The sequence below is a fragment of the Eublepharis macularius genome, chromosome 5, assembly GCF_028583425.1.
Source record: "Eublepharis macularius isolate TG4126 chromosome 5, MPM_Emac_v1.0, whole genome shotgun sequence".
Lineage (NCBI taxonomy): Eukaryota > Metazoa > Chordata > Lepidosauria > Squamata > Eublepharidae > Eublepharis > Eublepharis macularius.
In genome coordinates this window covers 72,277,712-72,289,845 of record NC_072794.1, presented here as the reverse complement: position 1 = coordinate 72,289,845, position 12,134 = coordinate 72,277,712, and the positions used below count along the sequence as shown (strand labels likewise).

The following is a 12,134-nucleotide window of genomic DNA, read 5'->3' as shown; positions in this document are numbered from 1 at the left end:
CACATGCTGGCCATCAAGGCATTGGAGGATGCCTCATGGGGGAGGCATCATTTCCCCTAGGAAAGGGGATTGTGGGCAGACAGGTAGGTGCCCACGTGTGCATCTGTAGGCTGCCCCCCACATCACCCACGTTCCTGCCTTCGAAGAAAGGATGGGAGTCGTGGTGCGGGACCCATTCCCCCCTGCTCAGAAGGGACAACAACTGCTTCTGAGCTGCCCCTTGTGGCCAAAACCACCAGCAGCAGACAGCAGTGCAGCACACACCTTCTTGCCTTGATGAAAAAGGCTGGATGTGCAAGATAGGAGAGGCTGGGAAGGGTCAGAGTGGTTCCGGACAGGGAGAGGTTGAAAGAGGGACCAGCAGCCCCAAGAACTGAGTGATGATAGAGCCGTCCACACTACTCAGAGACACCTTTCATGTGCAGGCAGGACAGGAACTTCAAATAAGTGGTGTAGGCTCTCACCAGCATCACCCACCGTCCTGCCTATGCAGAAGGATGGGATGGTCACAAGACTAGAGGAGAAGTCGATGAGAAGGGTCAGGGTGGATCCAGAGAGGATGAAGCTCAAAGAGGGACCTTGAGCTCAACAAGGAAAGGATGACCTTAATGGCCGCATTGCGCAGCAGGACGGGGAGGACCACAACATCCACTGTGTTTTATTGCACACACTGCTCTGGGAGAGGCTTGTCCACCCCTATTGTGTTGAACTGGAGGCTGCTGCCAGCATCACCCACCTTCCTGCCTTCACGGAAAGGATGTGACAGGTTGTTGCAGTACCCGTTCCCCCCTGCCCAGAGGGGACAGACGCTGCCATTGACAGGGGTCACTGGAACGTACAATTTTATGTGCAACAGCAGCAGAGGTGTCCCTTGTGCCAAAAGCGGGTGCAGTGAACCTCACCCACCTTCCTGCATTCGCGGAAAGGATGGGATGGGGATGGGCAGGACAGGAGAGGAGAGGTCATTGGGGAGGGTCAGAGTGGTTCCAAAGAGGGTCATTTTCATCAAGGGAGGGGGAGCTTGATGGGGAGAGGACGAAGAGGACCCCAACATCCCGGGTCGGATCGTGCAGAATGCTGCAGCATAGGCTTGTCCGCCCCTCCTGTGTCGCAGTGGAGGCTGTCGCCGGCAGCACCCACCTTCTTGCCTTCGTGGAAAGGGTGGGAGGGACCCATTTCCCCCATGCCCAAAGGGGTCAGCGGGAGCCCATAGATAGGGCAACACAGGGCCCTATCATCATCATCAGCAGCAGAGCTGTCCCTCGTGGCCAAAAGTGGTGGCAGCTGAAATCACCCACTGTCCTGCCTTCGCGGAAAGGATGGGAGGGACAGGACAGGAGAGGTCATTGGGAAGGGTTGGACTGGTTCCAGAGAGGGATAGGTTGAAAGAGGGACCAGGAGCTGGGAGATCCCGACAGTTGCGAGGCCTCCTCCGAGCAACCCACTGATGCACTCAGTGGTGGCACCTCACATCACCCACCATCCTGCTTTCGCGGAGAGGATAGGAGGGAGAGGAGATGTCCTTTGGAGGAGTTGGAGCGGTTCAAGAGTGGGCGACGTTTGAAGAGGGATGGTGAACTTTTCAGGGAGACAGGGACAAAGGGTTACCACTTCCTGGCCGCCTTGCAGAGCAGGACTGGGAAACACCCAAAGATTTGGGAGCCTTCATCTTTGAAACCCACTGATCTTGTCAGCAGTGGAAGCAGCCATCACCCACCCTCCAGCCTTCATGGAAAGGATGGTATGGACAGGTCAGGAGAGGTTGTTGTGGAGGGTTGGAGGGGTTCCAGAGAGGGTTGTTTTCATCGAGGGAGGGGGAGCTTGATGGGGAGAGGAGGACCTCAACATCCAACGTGTCTGATTGTGCAGACTGCTCCGGCATAGGCTTGTCCACCCCTCCTGTGACGCAGTGGAGGCTATCGCTGGCATCACCCACCTTCCTGACTTTGCTGAAAGAATGGGGTGGGCAGGAAAGGAGAGGTTGGGAGGGGCCAGAGGGTTCTAGAGAGGGAGAGGTCGAAAGAGGGAACATCCAGGACTTTGCCGGGGAGAGGAGCACAACGGGTTGCTTGTCACAGCCGCATCACAGAGCAGGACTGAGAAGGTCCAAAGATGGTGGTTGCAGCATGGTATTCCCCCGTGCCCCAAGGTGGAGACAGCTGACATCACCCACCTTCCTGCCTTCGCAGACAGGATGGGATGGGCAGGACAGCAGAGGACGTAGGGCGGGGTTGAAATGTTCCGGAGAGGGATAGGTCAGAAGAGGGAAAGTCCAGGACCTTGTTGGGGAGAAGAGAGTATGGGTCGCTTGTCACAGCCGCATTGCAGAGCAGGACCGGGAAGGCCCAAAGGCGGTGACAGTGCCATGGTAGTCCCCCATGTCCAAAGGCGGCAGCAGCTGTGATCACCCACACTCCTGCTGTCACAGACAGGACGGGATGGGCACGGCATGTTGAGGGGTGGGGTGGTATTGCTGCCATACAGAGAGGGAGACTTTGAGAGAGGGAAGGAGAATGGTTTCCCCAATAGAGGACTGCAGTTCCACAGAATCTGCTCCAATCAGAGACAGCTTACCTGTCAAGGCAGTTCAGGCAGGCTGCTGACAGCATAACCAACCTTCCTGCCTTCGCGGAAAGGATGGGTGTTGTGGCCAGGACCCACCCACCCCTGCTCAGAGGGGAGGGAACAGCAGGTGCCCATGGACAGGGGGGGGGGCGTGCTCTGCAACTACATGTGCAACAGTTCCTGATCTGCCCTTTGTGGCCAAGAGCAGCAGCAGTGGACAGAACCTACTCTCCTGCCTTTGCGGAAAGGGTAGGTGGGAGGGCCCCATCCCCCCACACCCAGAGAGGTCAGCGGGAGCCCATAGATAGGGGCCCCCAGGCTGTGTTGCCCTACCACCATCAGCAGCAGCAGAGCTGTCTCCAGTGGCCGAAAACAGTGGCAGCTGACATCACTCACTGTCTGGCCTTTGCGGAAAGGATGGGGTGGGCAGGAGAGGTCATTGTGAGGGGTTGGAGCAGTTGCAACCATAGACGGCGAAGATGAAAGAGGAACCGTCTGGGGAATTGTTAGCTAGAGGACAGGATGGACAGTACAGGTTGCGGGGAGGGATCGTAGAGTTGCCATCAAGAGAGGGAGAAGTAGACAGATGGACCATCAGGGAACTTGTCTAGGAGAGGAGGACCAGAGGTTGCCAGCCATGGAGGCAGCCTTGAGAACCGAGGAGTGCTGAGCCAGCTCCACAGCACCTTGGCCGAAAGCCACAGAAGACTTGGGGAGGCTCAGAGGGCCGATAGGTCCAGGTCCAAGGAGGGATGTCCTAGGAGGTTGAGGCTGACCTTCACGAAGGTCAACATGTCCACCAGGTCTGGATGCAGATGTGCACGGAGGGTACGGAGGAGGTCTCCTAGGTGGGAGAATACCCACCCGCTCTGCATGCTGGTGGGAGGGCAAGACAGGATGTTGGTTGCCATGATGGACAGGTCCGGCCAGACGGAATATTTTCTCGCCCAATACTCCAAGGGATTCGAGTGTGTATGGGGGGGCTAGGTGAGCTCCGTCAGGTACTCTTGCACCATAGCCCCCACCGAGTCCTCCACCGCGAGCTATGTGCCCACTGTGCTGCGGCCAACCATGCAGCCTACCAATGAGACCCAGAGATCAAATGGGGCCATTTGTGAGGGTCTCTCCTGGCACGGCTCTCTTCCCAACTCCCCCTGCCCCTCCTCCTGCTCCTCCTTCTCCACCGGCTGCCCCTTGCCCCTGCCCGGTTCCCTCAGGCTGGCCTTCTCTTTCTGGAAATGGAGCACCACTTTGCGGAGCTCCTTTTTCCAGTGCAGCATCTGACCCGCCCGCATGGCGATGCTGCCCTTGATCCAGGGGTCACAGAGGGAGGACATTTGGAATGGCACCTCATGGCACAGAGGATGCAAGCACTCGGCCACACACTCCTGGATCCTCCTCACAAAGTCCCAGACCCTGGGGAGCAGCTCTTTCTCGCGCTCAAGCTCCTTGTCCAGGAACTGATTGAGCCCGTGGATTAGGGGGATGACCTGGTCCAGGCTGGCCTCATAGGAGCACAGGAGCTCGGTGGCCTCCTTAAAGGGTTTCAGCATCTGGGACATCTGGCCAAGGACTCTCCATTCCATGAAGCTGAGGCTCAGCTCCTCTCCCCTCCTCAGAATGTCCGTGGATGACAGGATGACCTGCAATGGGCCCCTCTGCTCCACCAGGCAAGGAGCAGAGGGGCCCATTGTCATAGGTGGAGTTCCAGTGGGTGGGCAGGTCCTGAAAGAGCTGGTGCTCAGGGTCCCCCTCCCCCTGCCTCAGGAACAGCTCGCGGGAAGAACTGATGCTGTGGGAGAAGTGGGAAGAGATGTGGTGGCAGCTGTCCAGCAGATTGCGTGTCTACAACGTTCCCTCATCCCAGCTGTCCCTTGGCTTCCTCCCCAGCCCGAGCACATCCCTCATCATCAGGTGCAGCTTGTGCACCATGAACACCAGGCCAGGAAGGGATGCCTCTTTCAGGGCTGCCAACATGTTGCTTCCTGCGTCCGTCATCATGAAGCCATGGACAAACCCTTCCGCCCCCACTGTCCACTCCCTCAGAGCCGCCTTCACGGTGGTGGCAATGTTCTTCCCGGTATGGACCTCGTTCATCCCCCGGGCCTGTAGAAGAACCACCCTGTAGCCCGGTGTCAAGCATGGTACTTTTTTCTGGAGAACAGTTCTTGGCCTGGGGCCGCGGAGGTCCTCTGGTTGCCACCAGTGGCAAGGTACCCATGATGGCAAGGTACCCGTGATGGCAGCTGCTCCAGAGGTTGGCCGTGAAGTGGATGGTACGGCCTTTGGCAGCCAACAGCTCCCTGAGCTCTATGTCTCACACGGACTGGTAGAGGGCAGGCAGGACTCGATGCCCAACGGTGCACCGTGATGGCATGGAGAACCATGGGGCAAAGTGCTGAAGCAGCCTTTGGAAGCCCACACCCTCCATGACGGATAGGGGGAATCCTTGCAGGGCAATTGTCTCTGCCACAACATGAACGCCCACCTCCTGAGCCCTTGACCTCACCCTTTTCAACTGCACTATCCCCAACCCCAATGGAACAACCTCCCCAAGGGTGGCCTGCCTGACCGTTCTGCTCCCACTAGCAGCACCCTCAAGGCAAGGCTTCTTGCTTGGGGTGGATTCCGGTGACCATCCCAATGATCCCTGCTCAGAGGAGCTGGTAGCCCTCTGTCTCTCCCTGCTGGATGGTTTGCTGGCCGAGGACAGAGACCACGTGCTTGGGTGATGCCTCTTCAGGTGCCTGGTCAGGACCGTCGATGACAGGTGCTTAGGGTCATTGCCCCTGTGCACTACCCCATCACAGACACAGCACCGCACTACACGCGGGTCACTTGGAAGGGCCTGGAAGGGCCTCCATGCAGCCGATTTGAACCATGGCCTCTGGGGGAGGGAGGACAAAGGGTTGCTGGCTGCATTGCAGAGCTGGCAATGGAAGACGGAGTAAGGGGTGGACTGCAGGAAGGGACAGCACCAGGTGTTTGGGATGGGGACAGGATGGATGTTTCATCAAACCCAAACCATTCCTCCATGGATCCCTCAGCCTCCTCCTCCTAAAACATTTGAAAGAGTTCCTCTTCCCCCAGCAGCAAGAGCTCTTTGGCCTCCACAGCCCCCACAGGTGATTTTGGGGGAGCGGGAGTCCCTGCTGCCACAGAGCCCTGCTCAGTACTGCTTCCCACAGGGCAACCGGGACAATCTTTGCACTTACCCCCACAACCACCCTTTGCCTCCACCCAAAGCCTCATTGTGCCAGCAAACAAGAAGGAAGAAAGAAAAGGGGACAACACTGAGAGCCCTCAGCCGAGGTGCTCACTGAGCTTGGCCCCAGGGCCTGGCAGCAGCCCTGGAACCAGAGGGAGGGGGTAGAGCCCTAGCCCAGCACTCCCAGAGACTTGACCAGATCAGGCACTAATAATCATGGTGAGCCCTCAGCCGAGGTGCCCACTGAGCTTGGCCCCAGGGCCTGGCAGCAGCCCTGGAACCAGAGGCTAGGGCTAGAGCCCTAGCCCAGTAGCACTCCCAGAAGCCTGATCAGATCAGGCACTGATAATAATGTGAGCCCTCAGCCGAGGTGCCCACTGAGCTTGGCCCCAGGGCCTGGCAGCAGCCCTGGAACCAGAGGCTGAGGCTAGAGCCCTAGCCCAACACTCCCAGAGATCTGACCAGATCAGGCAGTGATAATAATGTGAGCCCTCAGCTGAGGTGCCCACTGAGCTTGGCCCCAGGGACAGCAGCCCTGGAACCAGAGGCTGGGGCTAGAGCCTTAGCCCAGCAGCACTCCCAGAAGCCTGATCAGATCAGGCACTGATAATCAGGGTGATCCCTCAGCCGAGTTTCCCACTGAGCTTGGCCCCTGGGCCTGGTAGCAGCCCTGGAACCAGTGGAAAGATAGATCCCTATCCTACCACACAGAAAAAATCCCAGCTCCAATGCACTCTCCCTGTCTCTCTCCCAAAGCGCTATTAACAGCTCTCTCCCACTCCACTGCCTGCTGAAACTGAAAGCCAGAACTGGGAGCGCAGTGCCCTTTTATAAGCAGAGGTCTGTGGTTGGCAGTCAGAACTGCCTAACAGGGTTTGCAGGGATGAGATTGGAGTTCCCATGGCCACAGAACACTCCCTCCTACCTACCTCCCCCCTGGTGTCTGCTCCCACATTACTGATTGTTACCAATTTGCAGCTCCACACTTGGAAGGAAGACCTACCCATCAAGCTAAGTTGGGCTTTGATTGGGGTGTCTGGGGTGACAGAGGGAGTGCAGACAGAGTTCAGGCAGTCCCTCCCTCCATTGCCGAGGCAATTGATTGAAGGCGCCTGAGTGTCTGGCTTCCTGAATGGCAGCCGAGCGCAACAAACGAGGCTTGTGCTGACCACCTGTTTGGCTGGAATGGTGCATCAAGAACAGCCTGTTTGCGAGCAGCCAAGCAGCCTGTTTGTTGTTTTTTTTCCATTCATAAAGCTGTTCATGCCCATGTCTAGTTTTGAGTCTTCTCATAGCCTACAAATGATTACACTGCTAGTAGTGATGCTCATCAGGAGCTTATTTGCTTCTATAGTCCGTTTTTAGTGCAGTTCTGATCAAAAGAATCTGAAAAGAGATCTTGTTGCTGTAAAGTCTAGGCTCAGGCACGTAGTTGGTAATGATCAACATTCTCCAGAAAGAAAACTCATTCTCAGAGAGATGCTGCAACATCTACGGGCTTCTGTAGCCCTTTGCAGGAGCTATAAATGATTACAGTGAATGCTTATGGAGGGAAAGAAAGAAAGCCCCAATATACACTCAATCATTGAATTGTCTGCATGGTGCCTATGTGCATATGGATGCATATGGTTCTCTCCCTTGGTTTTAATCCCTAGTCTTCCATGAAGTTTGCTGAATGACCTTAAGTTTATCACTCTCTCTTAGCCATACCTCAGAGGGAAATTTACTGTCCTTCAGAGGGGTGTTGTGAAGATAAAATGGGGAAGAGAGAATCATGTATGTCTCCCTGAGCTCCTTGGAGGAAGGGCAAGATAGAAATGTACAAGATAGATATAAAGATATATGAATGCAAACCCTGATTAGAATTCAACAGAATGCTCTGACAAGCTTTTCACAACTGGGCAAGACTTCTGTAGTTCCAAGTTCGAAATCATATTCCACCATACCCAACATGTTATTCTTTTAAGATCTCAAAATGTTCTAAAAAGAAAGCCAAATTATCCATATCTGTGTACTTTGTCTAACATATTTTTGCACACTGAGCAAAACTTACGAAGACGGGAAAAAAATGAAATTCAAATTCCCCTGTTATTCTGCCTACTTTCTTCGGCAAATTTCCAGCATCTCCACATTTCTTTTACAGCAATTTCTCACTGTTTAAAAAAACATTACATAACATTTTATAGCATTTATAAGTTATATGTGATGTTTATACAATGGACACTATATACAATCATTATTAAGCTTGGAATTTAGGGGCCAATTACTCCTCAGAGTTCTAATTACTAATGTGTGTAATGGTGCTTTTAGAAAAATCAAAGATTCTTTGGGAGGGGGTAATTTAGATTGGTGAAGCAACTGGGGACAGAGCAAATGGTGAACCTTTTTGCTGCCCACTATTTCTTTGTTCCAAACTGCCCTCCTAAACGAATTCCCACTATGACAGGATTCAACATGTGTGTTTGGCTCATTTAAAACACAACCCTGGAGAATGACAATTTGGTCTGGGAAATAGTGGGTGGGGTTTCCTTCCTTCTTTCACCATTTTGTATTCTACTGTCCTGAAGGGACTTCACTTTTAAAAAAGGCACTGAGCACTTTTTACATGCATAGTTTTATACATATATCAAGAAAACAGAAGCAGTTAAGAAATCTTGTTTTTCATTATTTTGTTTTCTGTTGGTAGCAAAAAAAAGAAGAAGCAAAAGTTCAGTGATTTTGGGATATTTCAAGAAATGGATAATTCCAAAGAACAATGCAACAAAGAAATAATAAAAATGAAAACAATAATATGAAGCAAATCTTAAACATCTTCACAATTATACTTAAATCATGTGTGGTCTTTGTTCTAATTTAGCAAATTAGCCATCTAGATTATGTGACAGGTGGTCTTACTTTACTTGACACTTTGGGGGCCAGCACATAAGTGAAGAAACTAAATATATACCTAAAAGCATTACAGTAAACATGAGCTGAACTACCATTATGACAAAAGAGTCAGAATTCAGCTAAATCAAGGTGGACAGGTGGGAGAACGTCAGAAAAATCCTCTGTGTATAGATGCTCAGTTTCAGCACTGCAGTTTGACACTTAGTACAAGAATAAGATAGAATAAAAAAGGAAAACCTGAACAGAAAAAAACTTCCATTTGTTCTTAAAGAGAGCTTAGATATGGTATATTCTTTCAGAATTCTTCCATAAAGAACTATTAGCTACTAGGTGCAGAGAAAGGTGTTTGTGTTCTTACTATCTCACTGAGCTGGAACAATATTAATGAAAAAGAATATTCCAAGTATCTCCCAAGTTCAAAATAATTATGTGTCAGACACATGCCATCCTGGTGATATACTTCATTCCTTCACCATAATTCTTCAGGTTCTGTGGTGATAGCAAAGTATGCATCAAAGCTGACATTGTCAGGCATCTGCTGAGGCCAATACCTTGGCTGTTCCACATGTCTGTGCACGCATGTGTACATGGACATAGGAGTAGGCGTGGGAGGCAAAACAGATGTCATCTGGAGCTATCACCCACAGCCTTGAGTGATAGCTTAATATAATCCCATTCCGCAATAGGATTCACTGCAGTCATTTTCCAGTGGCATCATATAATCATAACAGGGGTACATGCCCCACACTATCATATTGACCTTCCTTACACATGTAGAAAACCAAATGGTGAAATAGCTTTAATAATAGTATTTAGTACTAAAAAAATCCCACAAAGGGTTCCTTATTACTATTATAGCCTTCTCTATTGTAGAGACTCAGAATGAAAAATATATATTGCCAAGGAATTAAAATGGTTTTAAACACAAAAGGTCTACATTTTATACCTGGCAGAAAATGGCTGGTATCTTAGGGGAGAAAACAGTGTTCGTTTATTGGTGACATAAATGCAATGGTTCCAGTTTTTTTGTTGTTTTTCTATTTTGTCACTTTTCATCTTCCTATTTCTGATGAAATTGCACAACTGCAGTGTTACGTTTTCCTGTAAAGAAATGTTATTTTTATTTCAGCTGAGAAGGCTTTTCTTCCTCATAAGCGACTGTGTGTTTCTTTAGGGCAATGAGTTGAAACATATTATAGTCTCTTTGGTGAGTTGCTTGACATATACGTATGGAAGACCTCTTTTTTCCCTTCCCACTTTCAACAATAAACACTCAAAGGATGAGATCTCCTTTCTGTGACATGTTACTAATTGTCTCCCTGGTGGCACTCAAGCCTCTACATGCATATGCCCTATCTCCACCTGTAGCTGATGCATCTCCAGCTCTATTTCCCCCTCCAGCTGTGCTATATACGCTTCAGCTTCCATCATACAGCAACTTAAGGCTGCCTCATATTAACTGCTGATATTGATGGGGAAAGGCATAAATGCCTTCCAGCAGCTGAGAAGTTGTGGGTTGAGCTACATGAATGGACAAATGTAAATGTGGGATATGTGATCTTATTAGATGGCTGATGCCTAAATTGTACATGTTATCTATATAACATGTTGTTCGCATCTCTCTGAATGTTATCTACATCTTTCTGAATGATATTCTATGTAAGACACAGTGTATTAGGTTTTATTCTTAACCATTTGATTATCATTGGCTGAAGTCCTATCCTGAGCCTCCATGTTTTTTCAGGCTTTGAGACAGGATGTATCCTGACATTTCCATACGTCGCAAAAGTGTACTTACAAACTCGTATACTTTCAGAGCTTTAAACTCCCTATGTGGTGTAGTAGAGAATAGAAATAAATAAAACTTGCTTTAGTTCAAGACCACTATTTCAATTTGCTATCCATCTGACAGATGTTTGGTTGGGGTTTCATCCTTCTTGGAACATTGTCTCTCTTTGATTGGAGCCATATATTAAATGTGCAGCTGCTACTGAAAAGAGCAACAGTGCATTTAATCACCCTCCCGTAAAGGATAAATCACTAAATTCTAATGTCATGGGCCACATCCTTTGGCAGAAGACTCCTCCTTACTTTGGTAGAAGACTTCAAATTTTGCTGAGCAAAGTGGTGGCATACAAGCTACAGTGTTTTATATTTCTCTGTAACCTAATAATATGTGGCAGAGAAGAAGAAAAGCATACAGATACGACACCAGACACAGTAAGTCCTGTCCTATATTTATAGGAGAACGAGACAGTAGTGGTTGAAGAGACTGCATCACTTTAGATTGCAGGTGATGGATTCCAGATAGAATGCTGCTCCATGCAAACAGAAAACCAACACAGCAGAGAAAGGTTATGCCATCTTTCTTCATTCGCGTTGCTGTTTGCAGAGTAATTTTAAAATAGATGAACATTCCAAAATGTGACCCTCTTATGAAGTGGTGCAGTCCATTTTCAACCATTTCATTATCACCTTATGCCATTGCATGTGTTCTAGGCACTACAGAGGTTGATTTTGGATGGGTTTGGGTAACCATACAACGAATATACTTCATATTTCTAGCCCCTCTGCCTACTGCAATGTAATTTCATAGGCATTTTGGTATATTACCATCAATTATTTTTTGGCACTGTAGTTTTAACAGTATATTTAATTATGACAGCACACAGAGCTCTCTGTAGCTGTCAGCTGAGCCTAGGCATGTTGAGGGATTGGGACTGCACCTGCTCTGCTTTAAGATCAGTGTGCCTGCCCTGTCCCTGGGCCAGCCTGACATCTTGGTGCTGGAAGGCACATTCCAGAAGGCCTGTCTAAGTAAAGAGCTAAATAAATCTAGGTCTGATCTCTGTTAGTCTCATCTACTACTTCATTTTATGGAATGCTAATCATGCTGATTTGGTCCCTATGTACTGGATTCTATGAACATATGTCCTGTGATATCAGGCAAGCTTGGCAGGAACAGAGTAAGTATGATTCTGACCAGCATAAGCTCAACAAGATTAGAGCCACATCTACACTGAACTAAATTGTCTTCTATCAATGGAGTTACAGGCAAGCGTGCAATGCAAGTATGACATCATCCTGTTTGCTGAATTCAAGCAACTCATTACAGGTCAGTACGTATATGCAGGGCCAAACCAACCTGCCCATCAAGACACTGTTAACCCTGTTTAAGGAAAAGACAGGTACAATAGTGGGGAGTAGAGGGAGAAAGGAAGGTTAGTTCTATTGGGAAAAACAACATGCAAGGGAAAGGGGTCACCTCCACTCACTTCCCTGGAAAACAAGTCTTGATCTAAATCAAGTGTTCCCCCACTAGTGGCAAGTTTTAAATTCAACATACACATGAGAAGATCTGATCCTACCATGGATCTCAAGCATAATCAGTTATATGGTCACTATGGTTGCACCAAATCTGTGGACTTCATGGTGGCTGGCAATCAATACAAAGGTGGGGAGTGGGGAGTTG

The 12,134-nt window shown here is 49.7% G+C and overlaps 1 protein-coding gene across 2 annotated transcripts in view; it reads right to left on the bottom strand.

Moving 5' to 3' along the window:
- The window catches only part of NEGR1 (neuronal growth regulator 1), a 1,020,236-nt gene that overhangs the window by 87,029 nt on the left and 921,073 nt on the right, over positions 1 to 12,134 (bottom strand). The gene's annotated exons all lie outside the window — the stretch shown is intronic.